The sequence below is a fragment of the Littorina saxatilis genome, linkage group LG1 (genome assembly GCF_037325665.1).
Source record: "Littorina saxatilis isolate snail1 linkage group LG1, US_GU_Lsax_2.0, whole genome shotgun sequence".
NCBI lineage: Eukaryota > Metazoa > Mollusca > Gastropoda > Littorinimorpha > Littorinidae > Littorina > Littorina saxatilis.
The window spans coordinates 38,664,322-38,686,249 of NC_090245.1; the positions used below are offsets into that span (position 1 = coordinate 38,664,322).

At 41.7% G+C, this 21,928-nt stretch overlaps 2 protein-coding genes and 1 long non-coding RNA gene across 3 annotated transcripts in view; 2 read left to right on the forward strand and 1 right to left on the reverse strand.

Moving 5' to 3' along the window:
* LOC138968916 (cAMP-regulated D2 protein-like) overlaps positions 1-7,384 on the reverse strand; it is a 32,093-nt gene extending 24,709 nt beyond the window's left edge. Inside the window, exon 1 of the mRNA XM_070341594.1 lies at positions 7,290-7,384. The gene's annotated coding sequence lies outside the window, so the exon portion shown is untranslated. The remainder of the gene's footprint in view (positions 1-7,289) is intronic.
* Positions 1-21,928, forward strand: part of LOC138969046 (origin recognition complex subunit 6-like) — a 591,738-nt gene that overhangs the window by 315,224 nt on the left and 254,586 nt on the right. The window lies entirely within an intron of this gene.
* LOC138968926 (uncharacterized) lies at positions 8,656-14,615 on the forward strand. Its single transcript, XR_011456322.1, has 2 exons — positions 8,656-8,861; positions 9,103-14,615. It is a non-coding gene; the product is annotated as an uncharacterized lncRNA (long non-coding RNA).

Sequence of the window (21,928 nt, forward strand, 5' to 3'; positions counted from 1 at the left end):
GTTTTCACCAAGAAAACAGAAAGAACAGACGCGTGCGACCAAGTCAAAGAGGGGTGGTCTTGGCCAGTAAAGAATTTACTCGCCTGATCAAAGTCGGAGAAAGACTGTTGAAGCGACTTAAAACACAAACAGAAGTTGTAGCTATAGAAGTTAAAAAAAACACCAGACGTATCAGAAGAGCCCAGAACAAAAAGAAGAAACACCAGCAGACGAACTACCTCACACACCTGTCAAATACTCGGAGAGCAGCAATCTGTTTGAAAACTGTTACCAGGAGCCGGCTGGTGTGTCTACCTTCAACGACCTCGGTTACTATAACCCAACATTGTTAAATACGAAAGTCGCCCCACGGCAAGTTATGGGAGCGCCCCTTAAAAAGAGAAAATGTGGCGCTTTTTTACACACACTAATCGTGTAAGATATGTAGAAGAATTACAACACCTGGTACACGCGTATAACCATTCGTTTCACAGAAGTATAAAACAGCACCTGTTAAAGTTTGCCTCGCTAATAAAGAAACAGTTTGGTAAGTTTTGTACGGACAACCCCAAAAGAAAACACCCAAAGGTAGGCTACAGGTTGGTGATCGTGTGAGACTAAGTAAAACACGGTGACTCTTTAAAAAAGGTTATTTACCTGCGTGGTCAGAAGAATTATTTACAGTTAGCAGTGAGTTGAAAACAACTCCAGTGACCGATAAGCTGAAAGACGCTCACGCAGAAGAACTACAAGGTAGTTTTTTTTTTTACAAAGAAGAACTACAAAAAGTAGGAGAGAAAGAAATGTATTGTATTGACAAAGTTTTAATGTGATGACCCACGGACTAAACCCTGCTTACCTAACGGTGATTACACACACCTCTTTGTTTGTCAGAAAAGCAAAACTAAATCCAGCTGTAAGTCTTGCTCACACAAAAACCCTAGAGAGCTCCACAGCCAAATACCCTCTAAAAAGAGTAGTTATGAAATCTTACGGGATCTCGCGTGGAAACCTTAGTGCTGTTTTAGACAACTTGTTTCTCAGGTAGCTACCAAGACGCGTTGTAGTAGGACTAGGAGAAAGCGCTGCGTTTAACGGTAGCTACACCAAAAAGCCATTCAACTTTTAAAACCCACAACTTGAATTTTCTCTGCCTCTATGTTGATGGAAAACAAGTCCCTGCAAAACCACTAACACCAGACTTTGAAAACAGACAGTATGTGGGAAGCTTCTTTAGTTTGACCACAGGAACAGGGGTGGGTGTTGGTGACGTCGGTAACAGAATTGTCTATGAAGACTACCCCGGAGGCTATACGCTGTATATATTTGACCTGTCACCGTCAATGTTGGGTGGAGATCAGATTGAGCTGATGCGCTGTGGGGGTTTGCGTCTGGAACTAAAGTTTAGTGCACCCCTGACAGAGCCTGTTCACGTTATTGTGTATGCAGAAATGGACTCGTTGCTAGAAAATGATCGGAGTAGGCAGGTTATCACTGATTTTACATCATGAATGGTCTAGAGATCTCTCGCCTACTGTTAAGACACCCCTTGGCAAGACGGTCGTTTATGGGTGTTTACACCAGAGACCAACTTCCTTCTGAGATAAATTTACTTCACCCCTCGTCTTACGTCATAAACACAGACCCAGCACATAAGGTTGGGTCTCATTGGGTTTGTGTATTATGATGGTCAGGGGAATATTGAATATTTTGATAGTTTTGGTTTTAAACCGAATCACAAAGACATTGAAGGTGTTTTTTTTATTTGTTTTTTTTATGCGTCATTGGTTTGTGTTCTAAAACCAACGAACAGGTATTACAGGGGATGTTAAGTTCTACTTGTGGTTTGTTTGCAATGTATTTCATCATCAAAAAGAGTCAAGGTACAAGACTCCGTGACATCATTTCTATTTTTAACCCCCAAAACCCTGGTGTAAATGACCGTAAGCTCATAGCACTTTTTTCAAAGATGCGTTAACGCAACAAGTCTAAAGCTGTTGTTGTAAAAAATAGTAACTGATGTCATAGTGTAAGGAGGTTATGTATAAAGATGGTGTTGTCTAATTTTTTTTTACTAAATCCCCTGAGCGAACCACAAGACAACACCGCCTACTCTACACTACAGTCTACAAAGGCAGTCTCCTAGAGGTAAAAGTTGTTTAACACTTTTGTTGTTGTTGTTGTTGAGAACGACAAAAGAGATGTTTGACGAGGAAGAGCCTCTGTTTAGCTCACCGCTACCCGAACCTGATATGTTTCCTTTGGGACGAACCATTTTCGCGAGTGTCAGAACGTGGTGAAAACTTGTGAAAATCCACATCAGACATTACACCACCCAAGGAAACAGAAAAAAACAGACGCGTGCGACCAAGTCAAAGAGGGGTGGTCTTGGCCAGTAAAGAATTTACTCGCCTGATCAAAAGTCCGAGAAAGGCTGTTGAAGCGACTTAAAACACAAACAGAAGTTGTCGCTAGAGAAGTTAAAAAAAAACACCAGACGTGTCAGAAGAGCCCAGAACAAAAAGAAGAAACACCAGCAGACGAACTACCTCACACACCTGTCAAAATACTCGGAGAGCAGCAATCTGTTTGAAAACTGCTACCAGGAACCGGCTGGTATGTCTACCTTCAACGACCTCGGTTACTATAACCCAACATTGTTAAAATACGAAAGTCGCCCCACGTCAAGTTATTGGAGCGCACCTTAAAAGAGAAAATGTGGCGCTTTTTTACACACACTAATCGTGTAAGATATGTAGAAGAATTACAACACCTGGTACACGCGTATAACGCGTACACATTCGTTTCACAGAAGTATAAAACAGCACCTGTTAAAGTTTGCCTCGCTAACAAAGAAACAGTTTGGTAAGTTTTGTACGGACAACCCCAAAAGAAAACACCCAAAGGTAGGCTACAGGTTGGTGATCGTGTGAGACTAAGTAAAACACGGCGACTCTTTAAAAAAGGTTATTTGCCTGCGTGAACAGAAGAATTATTTACAGTTAGCAGTGTGTTGAAAACAATTCCAGTGACCTATAAGCTGAAAGACGCTCACGCAGAAGAACTACAAGGTAGTTTTTACAAAGAAGAACTACAAAAAGTAGGAGAGAAAAAAATGTATCGTATTGACAAAGTACTAAAAGAACGACTTGGTAAGGGAGGAAAAAAAGAGTCTTTAGTGCCTTGATTTGGGTATCCAACGTCATTTGACACATGGCTCTCAGCTGATAGCCTTAGACAGTATTCAGAGTAGTTATGTGTGAGGCTACAAATCCAGCGCGCTACCAACTGAGTTATATCCCCGCCCAAAGAAGAATTACAAACAGTAGGAGAGAAAAAAATGTATTGTATTGACAAAGTACTAAAAGAATTACTTGGTAAGGGGGAAAAAGAGTATTTAGTGTATTGGTTTGGGTACCCAACGTCATTTAACACATGGATCTCATCTGATAGCCTTGGACAGCATTCAGAGTAGTTATGGCTGAGGACGCCTTGTCTGCTGAAGATACCACTGTTGATACTAACGTCTTAGAAGAGACAACTACTGATACTAAGAGATTCTCTCGATTGTGGCGTGTTTTTGGTTATCACACCCCTCGTATTTGTATTTTTTGGGTCAGATTTTTGTTATTTATATTGTAGTAGGTGTGTCTCTGTTTAATTTGATGGCCCACGGACTAAACCCTGCTTACCTAACGGTGATTACACACATCTCTTTGTTTGTCAGAAAAGCAAAACTAAATCCAGCTGTAAGGCTTGCTCACGTAAAAACCCTGGAGAGGTCCACAGCCAAATACCATCTAAAAAGAGTAGTTATAAAATCTTACGGGATCCCGCGTGAAAACCTCAATGCTGTTTTAGACAATTTGTTTCTCAGTCAGCTACCAACACGCGTTGTAGTAGGACTAGTAGAGCTCGCTGCATTTAACGATAGCTACACCAAAAATCCATTCAACTTTAAAACTCACAACTTGAATTTCCTCTGTCTCTATGTTACTGGAAAACAAGTCTCTGCAAAACCACTAACACCAGACTTTGAAAACAGACAGTATGTGGGAAGTTTCTTTAGTTTGACCACAGGAACAGGGGTGGGTGTTAGTGACGCTGGTAACGGAATTGCCTATGAAGACTATCCCGGAGGTTATACGCTGTATGTATTCGACTTGTCACCGTCAATGTTGGATGGAGATCAGCTTGAGTTGGTGCGCTGTGGGGGGTTTGCGTCTGGAACTAAAGTTTAGTGTACCCCTGGTAGAGCCTGTTCGCGTTATTGTGTATACAGAAATGGCCTCGTTGCTAGAAATTGCTCGGAGTAGGCAGGTTATCACTGATTTTACATCATGAATGGCCTAGAGATGTCTCGCCTACTGTTAAGACACCCCGTGGCAAGACGGCCGTTTATGGGTGTTTACACCAGAGACCAACTTCCTTCTGAGATAAATTTACTTCACCCCTCGTCTTACGTCATAAACACAGACCCAGCGCATAAGGTTGGGTCTCATTGGGTTGGTGTGTATTATGCTGGTCAGGGGAATATTGAATATTTTGATAGTTTTGTTTTAAAACCGAATCACAAAGACATTGAAGTTTTTTTTTAGTTGTTGTTGCGTTATTGGATTGTGTTATAAAAACCAACGAACAGGTATTACAGGAGATGTTAAGTTCTACTTGTGTTTTGCTTGCAATGTATTTCATCATCAAAAAGAGTCAGGGTACAAGGCTCCGTGACATCATTTCTATTTTTAACCCCCAAAACCCTGACCATAAGCTCATAGCACTTTTTCAAAGATGTGTTAACGCAACAAGTCTAAACCTGTTGTTGTAAAAATAGTAACTGATGTCATAGTGTAAGGAGGTTATGTATAAAGATGGTGTTGTCTATTTTTTTTTTACTAAATCCCCTGATCGAGCCACAAGACAACACCGCCTACTCTACACTATAGTCTACAAAGACAGTCTCCTAGAAGTAAAAGTTGTTTAACACTTTTGTTGTTGTTGTTGTTGCTGGGAACGACAAAAGAGATGGTTGACGAGGAAGAGTATCTGTTTAGCTCACCGCTACCCGAACCTGATATGTTTCCTTTGGGTCGAAACATTTTTGCGAGTGTCAGAACGTAGCGAAAACTTGTGAAAATTCACATCAGACACTACATCACCCAAGGAAACAGAAAAAAACAGACGCGTGCGACCAAGTCAAAGAGGGGTGGTCTTGGACAGTAAAGAATTTGCTCGCCTGGTCAAAGTCCGAGAAAGGCTGTTGAAGCGACTTAAAGCACAAACAGAAGTTGTAGCTAGAGAAGTTAAAACACACCAGACGTGTCAGAAGAGTCCAGAACAAAAAGAAAAAACACCAGCAGCCGAACTACCTCACACACCTGTCAAACACTCGGAGAGCAGCAATCTGTTTGAAAACCGCGACCAAGATCCGGCTGGTATGTCTACCTTCAACGCCCTCGGGTACTATAATCCAACAATGGATGTGAAATACAAAAGTCGCCCCACGTCAAGTTATGCGAGTCCCTAAGACAAACAACCAAACTAGTACCTGATTATAAAAAACCCATCTAAAGTAGACAAGTGTAAAACAAACAAGGCGGTGTTGTATACCAAAAAACTATCATTGACAATCATTTTTGGATTTTGTTTATGTGTGTAAAATGTTGAATTTTTTTATTTTTGAGCTTTAGTATTTAAAAGACTGAAGTCACTTTTATAATAAAATGGTCATATTGGAAAAGTTTATAACTATGTGTCTGTATAACTCTTGAAGGCTACCGTGAGCAGTTTTATGTATTGTTTGTTACTCTTTACATCTGACTTTTACCTTCTTGTTTGGAAGTACTTGTGTAAACGTGCGCATATGTGTGTGTGTGTGTGTGTGTGTGTGTGTGTGTGTGTGTGTGTGTGTGATCGGAGGTGTGTGTGTGTGTGTGTGTGTGTGTGTGTGTGTGTGTGTGTGTGTGTTTGCGCTTACATTTAATTTCCACCACACATATACCCCTACCTCTTACATAGTCTATCAACAACAAAATATCAAAAACAAAATAATACCTATCTTATCTGGTGTACCTATCAAAACCTTGTACGTGCACCCGCTGTCAGCAATCAAACACCCATTACTGTCATTACTCCAGCCGCGATAAGCACCAATAAAAAGGCCAGGAATTGACCCTATGGGGGCAAATACTGCTGGGAAGCAGTAATCCTGTCATTACCCCACCTGGAGTGGTCATTAGTACCGAGCAACAGGTACAGGCACATGAAATCACATGACAAAATATAAAACTCAATAAACCGTTTATCCGCAATATCTCCTTATCACTACTTAAACACAGGCACCTTAACCTATAACTTTATGCTGGTCCCTATCCTTGCGCATTGCGCATTGCGCAGGGTCCGGTTCGTGCGCTATTATACTACTTGCAGCTACACGCTAAAATGTAGCAGAAGAAAAAAAAATAAAAACATGTTTTTTCATGGGGTAAATGTGGGGTTTTTTCAATCGAGATTAATAAAAATCGTTTTTGAGAGTGGCAACAAAATATGACAGAGTGGTGACTTAGTGCATATGTGTGAGTGAAACAAGTGTTTATTGAATTGTCTGCATATTATACAAGTACAACAAGATCTCAACTACAACTCTTACGAGATAATGCTAATAATGCGCAAAACATGTCTATTGACTAATACTATTACCTGTCTGCTGTGTAATGCAAGTGTGTTTACTGCATGATCTCTATTCGTCTTAATTTTGTCTAATGGTAGAAGGGGGCTTAACGAGTTGACACGAATCATTTCTGATGCAAAGAAATATGAAACAAAATCGTATCACAAGCTATAAAATATCATAATGGTCGTCTTCGGCGTCGTCGTTTCATCATCATCTACAACATCGTCATCGTCGTCGTCGTCGTGTTAATCTTTTATCATAACGAGTATGGTTAACAAGATCAGGGATTCTGCCGCGTGCACATCTTGAGGGAAGATTGCTTCGCAAACACACCGATATAGACTTTGAAGTGTAACACGAAGAAGAATGTGCTATCATGACAACCAAAGACCGCATCACTGGCTCTGTCTTTAAAGAACAAAAATAATGCCAGTTTTCAAAACATGGCGTGAATTCTTCATTCAGTTTCTGGACTGAACGGAATATTTGACGCCGGAATGTTCTTCATCATCTAGCAATAGGATTACTATTATTTTCTGCTCGAATACTATGCTCGAAGATAAATATTGATATCTGTCAAACAGTTACTGCTAATACTAAAGTGAAAACGTAAAAAAAGAAAGAAAAAGAGAAAACTTACCGGTGTATCGGTTAACACGGATATTTAGTGTCTCGACAGAAGGCACAGGACCAGCCGGCTATTGGTAAGCTTTAACACTGATAGTTTGAGTGCACTATACGCATGCATAACGTAGATAGTTAGTCTATTGGTGAAGAAAATACTGAAGATAAAGTGCGTGTGTGTTCGAAATACTAAGATAACAGGCAATTAAGGTCAACATTTGACTTAGTAGCCTATATAATGACTCAATTGCAAAGTAACACTCAGTTTGAGATACTATCTATTTCCGAATAAAAGTTATTCAGATGAGCTGAGGCGCATATTTGTGAGAACTCTCTCTCTCTCTCTCTCTCTCTCTCTCTCTCTCTCTCTCTCTCTCACTCTCTCTCTCTGTTCCCCCCTCTCTTTATCTATGTCTGTCTTCTATATATATATACGACTAGTGTCTGTCTGTCTGTCTGTCTGTCTGTCTGTTCGCGATGCACGGCCAAAGTTCTCGGTGGATCTTTTTCAAATTTGGACACCGTATTCAGCTACACCCCGGACACAATCTCATCGATGAGATATTTCAACACGTGCTCTCAGCGCTGTGCGCTGTGCGCGCTGAACCGATTTTTTTTGTTTTTGTTTTTTGGTCGGGATCCACTACCAGTAACTCTTCCTTATCTTCTCCAGTGTTTTCAGCCGCGATTATCTCCCTTCCTCCATGTGGCGTCAATCCATATTCCCGTTACTACGTTACTATTCACTGCACGTTACTATTTTTAGAAGGTCTCCAGTGTTTTGCGCGTTTATCTCCTTTCCTTCGTGCGCACCCGGCAAAGCCGGGTCCCAGCGAAGCGGGTAATCATCTAGTTCTCTATATGTCTGTCTCTCTGTTCGTCTGGGAATCAAGTCTGTGCAGACGCTTCTTGGTGTCCGAAAGCACGCACGCATGCGCACGACTGAGGCGATCTAGACCTCCAGGGGAAAAAAAACCATCAGTAGCTTTTCTATGAAAGATTTCCTGTATAATGTTACTTTATTCAATTGTCGAAGTGGGAGTATATTCTTCTCACACACAAGCCAGTAGCCCTGCTTTGTTTCTATTGTTTGTTTGTTTTGTTCTGGTTTTGTTTTGTGTGTGCGTGTTTTTTTGTTTTTTTTAAACTGCACCCAGATGTCTGCGACATCTAATGGCAACGCTAAAACTGACGAAAAGCTTTCCAATATATCTAATTGCACAGTAGCTCCCGTCCGTTGACTCTCAAGTCTGCTGCGCCATGTTTTATCCGGCCAGACCTCGGTCAGATACGGATCCCCCTTCAACCCCTCACCCCGCCCCTTACACACACACACACACATACACATACACATACACACACACGCATGCACGGATGTCATGAATTATTATTCTGAAGCGCGAACCTGTCAAGAATAGAATAGGCAACCGAGACTACTCGCGCATTACACGACGTAGCCAAGTGACGTATTCATGTGACGTATCCAAGTGTACTGACGTAAACTAAAATCGTTTCACGAGAGGGTCGTTTTCCGCAAGTACACGGAACGAAGAACGCTTGGAAGAAAAGCCGTTCCCCTTCTTTGAAGGTAAGTGACTGTGATTATTACATCGACAATCGTTCCACGGGATCTGGGCGGAGATGAGTGTATCGTGTCAGTCATGTACATTGTGTTGTTGTCAAGTTGTGTACGTTTGAAGGTGCGCTGTTGCCAAATCCCCATTTTCCGAAACACAGTAATAGAATGAGAACGATAATAAAATATGAACAAACCAAGTCTTTTAGACAGGCTGTGTAGGTAACACATATGGCCCTTTGATCTGTTTCAGGAACCCACGGTCCAATTGATTCATTCATCTTCCTCTTCCTCATGTTGCCGTAATTGTGGAGAGAGATGTAACCAGACTACTACTGCTATTAACTTGATGATGGTGTCTTGAGAAGAAGAGTGATGACCCAAACCAGGAGCGCGGTCTTCAAGACCAGTCAAGTGCTGCACGTCATCTCGAGTACCTTTTCAATGACATCGAGCTAAGTCAAAACTTCATAAACATTATGTGTATTCCTTTTGTTTTGATGTCCTCCAAGGGGAAGTTCTGAAGAACGTTTGCGGCAGCGGAGTCACGTTAGATTACCATGACAGAATTGAAATCCAGCAGCAATAGACATTTGATCAGAGTGTGCTGTGATGCAAGTAACATGACCTAGCTTGAACAGTGTGTGATACATTTAGTACGATACTGATATTTAGCAAAAATATAGACTAACCTGATTAATGTGTGCTGCATTGCAAGAATCTTATTAACACTATCCATGTATTAAATTATGTAAACCAATGTTGACCTTTCTCCGCTACTTCGAGAGCATGGGAAAGAGTGAAGGAAAGTAAAGTCAAGGCAGTACCTGTTTCTTTAGCTAATACGAAAAGGCGGCGTGTTTTCCTTCCATAAACTTCCTTTGGAAGGCGCACGCAGAAAGAAACAGGCTGACGAAAACTGACCTGTGACATATGGGGGCTTCGTCCGGGATTTTGTAACTCGTAATTTCAATTTGGCTTCCCCAAACAAATTTTCTTCAAACAAATTCCCTATTCGTTTTTCGTTTGTGTGTTCGTCCGTTCATGTTCATCATCGTATAAATCAACTTTTGTATTTATTCATGTTTATAGTTAGTTCATCATTTAACGATAACAGAGTCTGACGTGTGTGCTTCAGCACACGGGAATAATCCAAATGAAGAGTGACGCAAGGCTTTGACGTCACTATAATAATTCACGTAAAGCACTAATGTTATAGTAGTTTAGTTCCCCCTATTTGGCTGTGCTAAACAAAAGGCTATAACAGAAGACAGTGGACTAACACCCTGTCAGGCCATCCTGTGTCCCTTAGTCGACAAAATTATAATATTGTTGGTCGCCGTGGGAGGTTGGTGGGCGAATTGGGTTATATACGAGGGATAGCACTCATCTTCGTCCAGAAGGACCGTGGAAGTGAAGTTGATTCTGCAGACAGTCACACTTCACAACGCCAAGAGTAAGGGTTAGGAAATTTAGATTATTGTCTATACAGCAGTAGATAATTGAAGAGTCTTATTTCGACTTACTGTGCGATAGAATCGAGTTGATATTAATATAGGCGAAAGGTCCACGTTGATGGAGCGCCGATGAGATATTAAAATGAAGTTCACTCGATAGAACGGTATATTGTTTGACATATACCAGAAGAACCATAAATTCTAGTGTTAGGTATCCGTGGTTGTAAAAGGATATTAGAATGGTTCAGAGAAATCGTGTCATTGGGACACGTAACGTTTACTGAGGTAACGTTGAACGTTCATGAATTCAAGTAGCAAAGTGAGCTTCACTAAAGTAACACTTCATTCTATAGTGGGGAAGTTTTCTCTCTCTAGTAAATAGTGTGTGAAAAGTAGTTTAGTCAAATCGGTTTTTCAACCGAGCATCACGTATTTGCAGTTTGATTCAGTGAATATCTGTGTGTGAGTTGACGTAAAAGATATGCAAACATCCAAACACCCGAATACTAGGGCGCATATAGCAAAAATGAACGCTGACCCGCAGAACCAGAATACGGCTGAGGCCGTAGTTTCAGATGTTGAAAGTGGTGACACATATGTCAACACCCAAGGAGAATCGAGCGATAATGATTCTCAGACGTTAGGCGCGCGTGTAACGACTTATGTATCCGCTGCAAGTAATGAACGTGCAGGTCCGATCCACCCTGTGAAATCCGGATTGGAGTGGACTCGCGAACTTTTGGCGATAGGACGAGAGTTAGGACTCGAAGGCAAAGACTTGCGGGAGTTTGTAGCTGAAGAACGCGCACGAGAGGAACGTGAACGTGAACGTGAAGTTCTCGAACGTGAACGTGAACGTGAACGTGAAGTTCTCGAACGTGAACGTGAACGTGAAGTTCTCGAACGTGAACGTGAACGTGAAGTTCTCGAACGCGCACGTGAACGAGAAGCCGATCGCGCGTTTCAGCTAGAACAGTTGAGGATACAAACGGAAGCACACCGAGACAACGCCAACAATAACGCGTCGAGGCGTCGTGGGGATGACGACTTTATCCCAAAAATCCCTTTTCTTGACGACAAAGACGACATCGAGAGTTGGTTTGCACAATTTGAACATTATGCAACCGACTGTCATCTCGATGACGAACGCAAAGCTACAAGAATGGTGTATTTCCTGAAAGGAAAGGCGAGAACCATTTATGCAAAACTCAGTTTCGAAGACGCGCGCAACTACAACACTTTGAAGAATGCGTTGTATGATGGATTTCAACTGACAGCAGATCAATATCGGAAGAAATTCCGTCAGCTGAAGCGAAACCCATCTGACACGTACAAAGAACATGTCACCAAACTTGAGCGCATCCTCGATAAATGGATCGAGTTAGCCAAGTGCGATGAACATGTGGCAGATCTGAAGGATCTAGTTCTCAGAGAACAATTAGAGAACACCTTCCCTGCCGAAGTGATGTTGCACGTACTTGATCGGAAACCGAAGTCTGCGAAAGAAATGGGCGAAATTGCCACGGAGTACGAACAATCACGTTCGAACATCAGGCCACGGCAATCTCACCAAAACCATTCTAGCGGCAACGCGTTTTCGAACACGAAAGGTTCGAACGTCGTCGAAAGTGACGCGAAAGAGAAATCGTCACAGAAAGAACATAAATACGTGAGCGATGATGAAAAACAAAGACTGAAAGCCACAGGCTGTTGTTTTTTTTGCAAGGGCAAAGGGCACCTGTCGCGATTTTGTCCCAATAAGGGAGAAAGCGTTCACGCAGTTCATGTTCGAAATGAATTTGATGGACAAGAAATCCCCGTACATCTTGACAAGCTGTGCAAGTCGTGCAAAAAGAAGGATTTCAAAGAGGAAGTGTTCATCAAATTAGACGGCCGAATCGTAAAAGCATTACGCGATTCCGGATGCTCAGGTATTATGGTCAGGGCCGACCTTATACCTGAAGAAAGGTACTTGGCAAAGAAAAAAGAAACTACTCTCGCAGAGAAGAAAACACGGAAATTGTGTCCCACGGCTGTGGCCCACATTGACTGTCCGTATTTTGATGCCAAAACCGAAGTGGTCATACTCGAAGATCCCATTTATCCTGTCCTCATAGGAAAATGGTATGGTGTAGGCCAGAACAAGAGGAAGACCCCTTTGTTTCCAGTACGTGACCCGAGTTGGTATCAAGGTGAGACCAACGCGGCGGTCAGTACACGGAAGCAAGAGAAGAGAAAAAAAAAACGGAATGAGAAACCTGTGCCGGGAACTAGGCATGATGACAGAAATACACACAAGATGTATTCCCCGCACGATCTCAAGAAGGCTCAGAATGATGATGAAACACTGGCAAAAGTACGCCAGATGGCTGTTTCAGGAGAATCATTCCACGGCGTGAGGTATGTCTACAAGAAAGAAATCTTGTACAGGACAACCCTCGACAAAACCGGGAGTGAGTCTAGTAAAGTCGTTGTTCCCAAAGAAATGAGAACCAAAGTTCTTTCTTTTGGGCACGACCACCCGATGGCAGGTCATCTCGGGCAAAAGAAAACCACTGATAGAATCCGGTGTGAGTTCTGGTGGCCAGGTTTTGTTGGAGACATAAAACGTTACTGTCTCTCGTGTGACACATGCCAAAGAACAGCTCCAAAAGGCAGAACCAAGAAAGCACCTCAAGACAGTCTGGGGTTCTCACCCTTTGAAATGCGGTATGGCAAGACCATCAGAGGTCCCATGCAGGTTCTGCGTCGTGCATGGACTGATGAATCAGTCGAAGGTGAACAGAAGACGTCAGCAGAATACGTTGTCGACCTCAGAAACAGAATTGACGAAAAAAAAGAAGAAGCAGAAGAACACATCGCCGTAGTCATCGAGGAAGATGATACGATGAACGATGATATCTTCCGAATAGACACTCAGAAGATGATTCCTCTGCTGGAAACTACTCGTACAGAAGATGTCACAAGCGTGAACTTCTGTAAAGAATTGAGTAGAGAAAGAACAAAAGAGGCGAAAGCGATCTGTAGTGCATTCTCCAAGAATCTGACTGATGTACCGACTACTACCAACTTGGAGAAGTGCAGAATCGAACTTACAGAGAAAAAACCTGTGTTTGTTCGACCGAGACTCGTACCTCATGCGATGGTGAAAACGGTCGAAGACGAGATCGACGAGATGTTGAAGCTCGGGGTCATTGAACCGGCAAACTCACCGTACAATGCTCCAATCGTTTTTGTGAAGAAGAAAGGAGGTAAGAAATACCGGGTTGTGACAACCATGGAGCAGATTATTTAAGTCGCGCTTCATATAGTGACTAAATTTGGGAAATTCATTCTCAAGAAAGGGGCTGTCATGAATTATTATTCTGAAGCGCGAACCTGTCAAGAATAGAATAGGCAACCGAGACTACTCGCGCATTACACGACGTAGCCAAGTGACGTATTCATGTGACGTATCCAAGTGTACTGACGTAAACTAAAATCGTTTCACGAGAGGGTCGTTTTCCGCAAGTACACGGAACGAAGAACGCTTGGAAGAAAAGCCGTTCCCCTTCTTTGAAGGTAAGTGACTGTGATTATTACATCGACAATCGTTCCACGGGATCTGGGCGGAGATGAGTGTATCGTGTCAGTCATGTACATTGTGTTGTTGTCAAGTTGTGTACGTTTGAAGGTGCGCTGTTGCCAAATCCCCATTTTCCGAAACACAGTAATAGAATGAGAACGATAATAAAATATGAACAAACCAAGTCTTTTAGACAGGCTGTGTAGGTAACACATATGGCCCTTTGATCTGTTTCAGGAACCCACGGTCCAATTGATTCATTCATCTTCCTCTTCCTCATGTTGCCGTAATTGTGGAGAGAGATGTAACCAGACTACTACTGCTATTAACTTGATGATGGTGTCTTGAGAAGAAGAGTGATGACCCAAACCAGGAGCGCGGTCTTCAAGACCAGTCAAGTGCTGCACGTCATCTCGAGTACCTTTTCAATGACATCGAGCTAAGTCAAAACTTCATAAACATTATGTGTATTCCTTTTGTTTTGATGTCCTCCAAGGGGAAGTTCTGAAGAACGTTTGCGGCAGCGGAGTCACGTTAGATTACCATGACAGAATTGAAATCCAGCAGCAATAGACATTTGATCAGAGTGTGCTGTGATGCAAGTAACATGACCTAGCTTGAACAGTGTGTGATACATTTAGTACGATACTGATATTTAGCAAAAATATAGACTAACCTGATTAATGTGTGCTGCATTGCAAGAATCTTATTAACACTATCCATGTATTAAATTATGTAAACCAATGTTGACCTTTCTCCGCTACTTCGAGAGCATGGGAAAGAGTGAAGGAAAGTAAAGTCAAGGCAGTACCTGTTTCTTTAGCTAATACGAAAAGGCGGCGTGTTTTCCTTCCATAAACTTCCTTTGGAAGGCGCACGCAGAAAGAAACAGGCTGACGAAAACTGACCTGTGACAACGGACAAGCACGCACGCACACACACACACACACGCGCGCACCCCCCCCCCCCCCACACACACACACAAACACACTCACACTCGTGCACACACCCACATTTAGACCAGCTAAGCTAACTGTCCGAATTCCAGACAGATGGCGAGACAATAATCCAGGATTACTGACTCTAGGTCGCTGAATCACTAAGCTATGAAGGAAATTAATTGACCTAGATCTATGACAGGTATTCATAAGCCACTCACTTAACTCCGTACCCAATACCTCGAACACTCAGCCAATGACACAGGTTTGAGCGACAGACGCCATTATATCATGACACTGGTTTAGAGTCCTCTTTCCCTGTGGGTCAGCCAATACCAGTAATGGCAACCCTCCATTCCTCTGGTCCCAAACCGTGAAGAAAGTCGTCAAGAGACCGAGGATGTAGCCAATCCTTGGCGGATGATGATATTATTCGGTTATTCCACGGGGGAAAAAAACCCAGAAATGCCGCGGGAAAACGTTTCCCGTAGAAAACTGAAGTTTTCACATCATCCGCCGCAGCATCGGTGTTTTTTTCCCGAAGCAAAACAGTTTTTCTGCGGAATGTTTTGAGAATTTTCCGCAGCATTTTTTGCTTTCATTTTTTCTTCGGAATAATTTGTCATTTTTCCGCGGAAAAACCAATGCAAAGAAGCGTTCGTATCCTTTTTCTCCCGCCCAAAATAGCTTTATCAAGTTAACCGTGTGGACCAAACAGAAAGCGCGTGGTCATTCACCTTGACTAGTGCAGTTGTGGCGGCTGAGCAGGCGCGCGCAATTTTTGAACAATCTAATTTACTTCTAGTATTTTCTGAAAAATGATGACCCTTCATGATCTATTTGTAGTAACTTGTTCTCGCATCTGCTCAACTACCATTATTGTGACTTCAAACTGTGAACTTAATTTCGGCATCGAAGTAAAACCTTTCGGCGCTGTGTTCTGTGTAATTTTGAACGAGTCCATCTCTCGGTAATGGGGGGACACACGTGCAATGAGCAATGAGCAATGTGCAAGTAAAAGATTCCGCGGAAAAAATATTGGAACTTTTTCGCAGCAAAACAACAGTTCCGTTTTTACCGCAGCATTCTTTCATTTCAGTTTTTGCTTCGAAAAAAACCGATGCTTTGGCGGATGATGACAAAATTCGGTTATTCCATGGAAAAATACGTTTTGTCCGCGTCATTTATGTTTTTCCGTAGAAAAAACGAATAATATCAATATATCAATATCAATATGAAGCTTATATAGCGCGTATTCCGTGGGTACAGTTCTAAGCGCTTGTCGAAGAGTTGTCAACACAGGACTAACAAAGAAACTAACATCTTCAGACGGACACGAACCCTATAGTTTAGTGGCTAGAAGCGCTGACCAACAAGTGTTCAGATATTTTTCTAATTGTCGTTTCTAGATAGTAAAATATGTGCTGAAAACGGTCAGCTATCGCACCATCAAGAAATCGGTTCCCTAGTACCCCTTTAAGGCTCTGGAACCACCCCGGGTGGCAATATCGGGTCGCAACAAAGAGTGTTCCCCATAGCCGGAAAGAGCCTCAACCGTGAAAGATAGAAAGAAAGGTATTGAACAAAAAAGACGCACAACACCAATGTGAACCATTTGTGTTATCATACTTATATTAAAATATTGATGACCATGGAATAAATGGGTTATTTTTAGATTTCTGACAAAAAATCGTGAAAAACATGACAAATTGTCTTTTTTATAGCCTAAACTATGAAAGATTTAAAGACAAGTATTGAACACAAAAGATAGCAATGGATAATGGCAACAACGTTTGCTCTCATTGTTGTACAAAATTGTTGATTGTTTTTAAATACTTTTCCGTTTTTGTGGATTTCACAAAGCATACCAATTAAACGGCAGTCCAGGTAACTCGTCCGAATTTTTGCGGCTAAGAGCCTCAACATTTGAAGATAGAAAGACTATCATTGAACAAAAACTATGGTAAACACTAATGTTAATAACTTTTGATCTCACACTGATATTGAAATATTGATGACCATGGAATTAATGGGCTATTTTCAGATTTGTGGGTACAAAATCGCCCAAAACATGACAAATTGTCTTTTTTCTAGCCTAAACTATGAAAGATTTAAAGACAAGTATTGAATATAAAAGATTAAACGGGATAATAGCAACAACATTTGCACTCATTGTTGTACAAAATTGTTGATTGTTCTTGAATATTTTCCGTTTTTGTGGATTTCACAAAGCGTACCGATTAATCGGCAACCCGTGTCAATCATCCGAATTATTTCATGCTGCGCCAAAACGATTGAAAATGGATGGAATATTAGTGTTTGAAGACAAAAGGCGCACATTGTCATGTTAAGCATATCTTGTTACACCGTATACACATCAAAATCGTGATAGCTCTTGGTTTGAATGTTACAATGTTTGATTTTGTGCAAGTTACACACATTGATACTGACAAAATGTAATGATATTCCAGGACAATATATCCAGCGCGCTCTTTGGGTCCCCAAAACACTGTACATGGTGAGTCCCATTGTGGTGCCAAAGTAGAAAATAATGATATTCACTTTAGCGATAGTCCGCAGTAGACGACATCAAATGACACAGACTGTAATGATAACTCAAAACTCGTCATCGCTTTCAGCAAACGCGTCAAAGTCAACCTCCTCATCTTCTTCCTCGTCTTCCTCGTCATCCTCTTCTTCACAACCACCATCTGCCAGAAGATCGATCAGCGACACAGGTAGGATGGGCTTGAGGCACCACACGGGTTCCAGGACTCCGTCTGCATTTTTCGTCCATCCCTGCCCCTGGTCCTAGGGTTTGGGCCTCTCCAGAATGCCTTCATGAGCACGCTTGTACAGGGCAACGCGGTGGTTTACTCGCTGAATGTGCGGCATCAGAGCAGATTGGCAGGGAGGCATGCGGGCTAGATCGACCTTACACTTGGACGTGAGTTTCTCGTTGTCTCCCACCATCTTGCGGAGTAGCTTTCCACGAACGACATCAACTGATTTCTCACGACTGTAATTGTACATCAGGCACGTAAACTCTTCCAACTGCTTCACCACCCGAAGTTTGACATCCCAGTCGTCACCAAGCTGCCTGAATGCCGTGTGAAACTTGGGGTTCTTCTCCAGTTTCTTAAGGGGCCCCACCTTCCCCTTTCCTTTGAATGCACTGGTGCAGTCCTCTCCGCTGTACACATAGAACCCAAGAAGAGTGGCACAGTAGTAATGCCCCAGGGACTCTGCAAGCTCAGAGAGGTTGATCAGTTGCCGATGTTTTCCTGATCCCGTATCCAGGTATACAGTCAACTTGATGGCTTCAGCGTGGTAGATATTGGGAACCTCATGCACCTCTACCTCTACGGGATCAGGAAAACATCGGCAACTGATCAACCTCTCTGAGCTTGCAGAGTCCCTGGGGCATGACTACTGTGCCACTCTTCTTGGGTTCTATGTGTACAGCGGAGAGGACTGCACCAGTCGTTCGTGGAAAGTTACTCCGCAAGATGGTGGGAGACAACGAGAAACTCACGTCCAAGTGTAAGGTCGATCTAGCCCGCATGCCTCCCTGCCAATCTGCTCTGATGCCGCACATTCAGCGAGTAAACCACCGCGTTGCCCTGTACAAGCGTGCTCATGAAGGCATTCTGGAGAGGCCCAAACCCTAGGACCAGGGGCAGGGATGGACGAAAAATGCAGACGGAGTCCTGGAACCCGTGTGGTGCCTCAAGCCCATCCTACCTGTGTCGCTGATCGATCTTCTGGCAGATGGTGGTTGTGAAGAAGAGGATGACGAGGAAGACGAGGAAGAAGATGAGGAGGTTGACTTTGACGCGTTTCATTTGATGTCGTCTACTGCGGACTATCGCTAAAGTGAATATAATTGTTTTCTACTTTGGCACCACAATGGGACTCACCATGTACAGTGTTTTGGGGACCCAAAGAGCGCGCTGGATATATTGTCCTGGAATATCATTACATTTTGTCAGTATCAATGTGTGTAACTTGCACAAAATCAAACATTGTAACATTCAAACCAAGAGCTATCACGATTTTGATGTGTATACGGTGTAACAAGATATGCTTAACATGACAATGTGCGCCTTTTGTCTTCAAACACTAATATTCCATCCATTTTCAATCGTTTTGGCGCAGCATGAAATAATTCGGATGATTGACACGGGTTGCCGATTAATCGGTACGCTTTGTGAAATCCACAAAAACGGAAAATATTCAAGAACAATCAACAATTTTGTACAACAATGAGTGCAAATGTTGTTGCTATTATCCCGTTTAATCTTTTATATTCAATACTTGTCTTTAAATCTTTCATAGTTTAGGCTAGAAAAAAGACAATTTGTCATGTTTTGGGCGATTTTGTACCCACAAATCTGAAAATAGCCCATTAATTCCATGGTCATCATATTTCAATATCAGTGTGAGATCAAAAGTTATTAACATTAGTGTTTACCATAGTTTTTGTTCAATGATAGTCTTTCTATCTTCAAATGTTGAGGCTCTTAGCCGCAAAAATTCGGACGAGTTACCTGGACTGCCGTTTAATTGGTATGCTTTGTGAAATCCACAAAAACGGAAAAGTATTAAAAGACAATCAACAATTTTGTACAACAATGAGAGCAAACGTTGTTGCCATTATCCATTGCTATCTTTTGTGTTCAATACTTGTCTTTAAATCTTTCATAGTTTAGGCTATAAAAAAGACAATTTGTCATGTTTTTCGCGATTTTTTGTCAGAAATCTAAAAATAACCCATTTATTCCATGGTCATCAATATTTTAATATAAGTATGATAACACAAATGGTTCAAATTGGTGTTGTGCGTCTTTTTTGTTCAATACCTTTCTTTCTATCTTTCACGGTTGAGGCTCTTTCCGGCTATGGGGAACACTCTTTGTTGCGACCCGATATTGCCACCCGGGGTGGTTCCAGAGCCTTAAAGGGGTACTAGGGAACCGATTTCTTGATGGTGCGATAGCTGACTGATTTCAGCACATATTTTACTATATAGAAACGACAATTAGAAAAATATCTGAACACTTGTTGGTCAGCGCTTCTAGCAACCGTACTACTATCACACACTAGCAAACCCTGGTAAACAAACAACTGTTTAACAACAATGTACACATCAATAGCTAGGTCCAAACAAAATAATATTAAGCACAAAGAAAACACCTAATGTCATTATCCGCTAAGGATATCAATGAGGTGGGGGTGGAGGGGGAGGGGGAGGGGGGAGTAGGGGAGGGGCAAGTGTCCTTGTGGGCTTTCTATTTTCTTTTTATATCAAATTAGACCACCTTTCTAACAGCACCAAAAATATCAGAAAATCGAGTCTTCATAGAGATTTAGGGGCCTTAAAATGGAGGTTCAAATTTACAGTTTATGAACAGAAATCTGAGTAAGCTAGGTCTAAGAGAGGGAAAGGGCGGGGGAGGAGGAGGTTCTTAAATTTGTTTAATGAGGGCTCCACAATATAGAGAACCCGGAAAACCGAAAGAGTAAGCACTTTTATTTTCTCCCTTAACGAGTCACGTTCCTTGCGGCATCCTGGCTGTCGGCTGTAAACCAGCAGGCGAGCATTACAGATAATCTGATAATGGACTCAACAGAATCAGAACACACACACACACACACACACACACACACACACACAAACACTCATACACACACACTCACACACACACCCACACGTTAAAGTCCTGTTTACGGGTTTTAAAATGCGACTTTGGAACAATGACCTAATTCCGGTGTAACGATGTGAGATTGGCCCCTGTGTCACATTACCCCCTCGATATATACTCAAGACTAAAATGTTGTTTCCTGGTAAAACTAAAGAAGTGAAATTATTTAAGGACGAAAAGCATGTCAGTTTCTTACATGTGAAGAAAATTGGTGGTAAAATTTAAGAGATTTCACCCCAAAATTCGATTTCTTCCAAAAGGTGTACCAAGTGGTTACATCCCTTGAATGAGAAGGGAAACATTTTAGAATGAATCAAATTTCTAAATTTAAATTAAAAAAATTTGTTGGACAAATACGGCCCCATGAAGGTACCCAAGGTCGCTCATCAGTACTATCGAAGGGTGTTTTTTTGTTCAATGTGGAGTTTATACAAGATCAACGAGGACAAGGGGGTAATGTGACACATGGGCCAATCTCACATTGCTGCACCAGTACCCCCATCTCCCCCTGACCTATTTCTTTCTGGCACCATTAAAAATTGGATTGAAAATCTTTGTCAATGAAGTGAAATAAAGATAATAATATGAAGAGCTTAGCCAGTCATTTGGATTTTAGAGTAATAATGAAGATATTCAAGAAAGACTTTTGAATTTTTTTTTCAAGTTGTCTACTTTCTGTGAACACCTTGCAAGTGTTCTTTTACCGACCGATATGAAAGTGTTCAATGCAGCATACACACACACACACGCACCCATGCATGCACGCACACACACACACACACTCTCTCTTCAAAAAGACGTATCACTGGTTCATTTTTAACATTTATTAATGTTGCATGTACCCTCCAAGGCTTGCTTTTTTCTATGTACAATAACGAAACAATGAAAGTTTAATCCATTCCAGACAAAACAAGACCTATAATGTCAGACAAGTCAGGACAGTATAGTGATTTCAGACAAAATATACAAGGACAATTTTAGTAAATTAAAACAAAACAGGGCAATATAATAAGTTCTGAAAAATTAAGGACAGGTTAATATTTTCAGACATACAGGACAGTAAACAAATTTCAGACGGAATACGACAGTGTAATAATTTCAGACGAAACAGGACAGTATAACATTTTCACACAAAAAAAGGACAGTATAATTATTTCAGTCAAAAAAGAACAGTATAATAATTTCGGACAAATTAAGAACACTTTAATGTTTTGACACAAAACAGACAGTAAAATGAGTTCAGACAAAACAGAACAGGATAAAAACATCAGACAATTTTCAGTTTTATCATACAGCCAGCCTGACTGAGCCTTTGTCTCTGCACAATATGGAGGTGACGAAATAAACTTATTCATGTCATACAAGGTCCATTCAGGGGATCTTTCAAGAACGGTTTATATGTTCCCACTCCCAG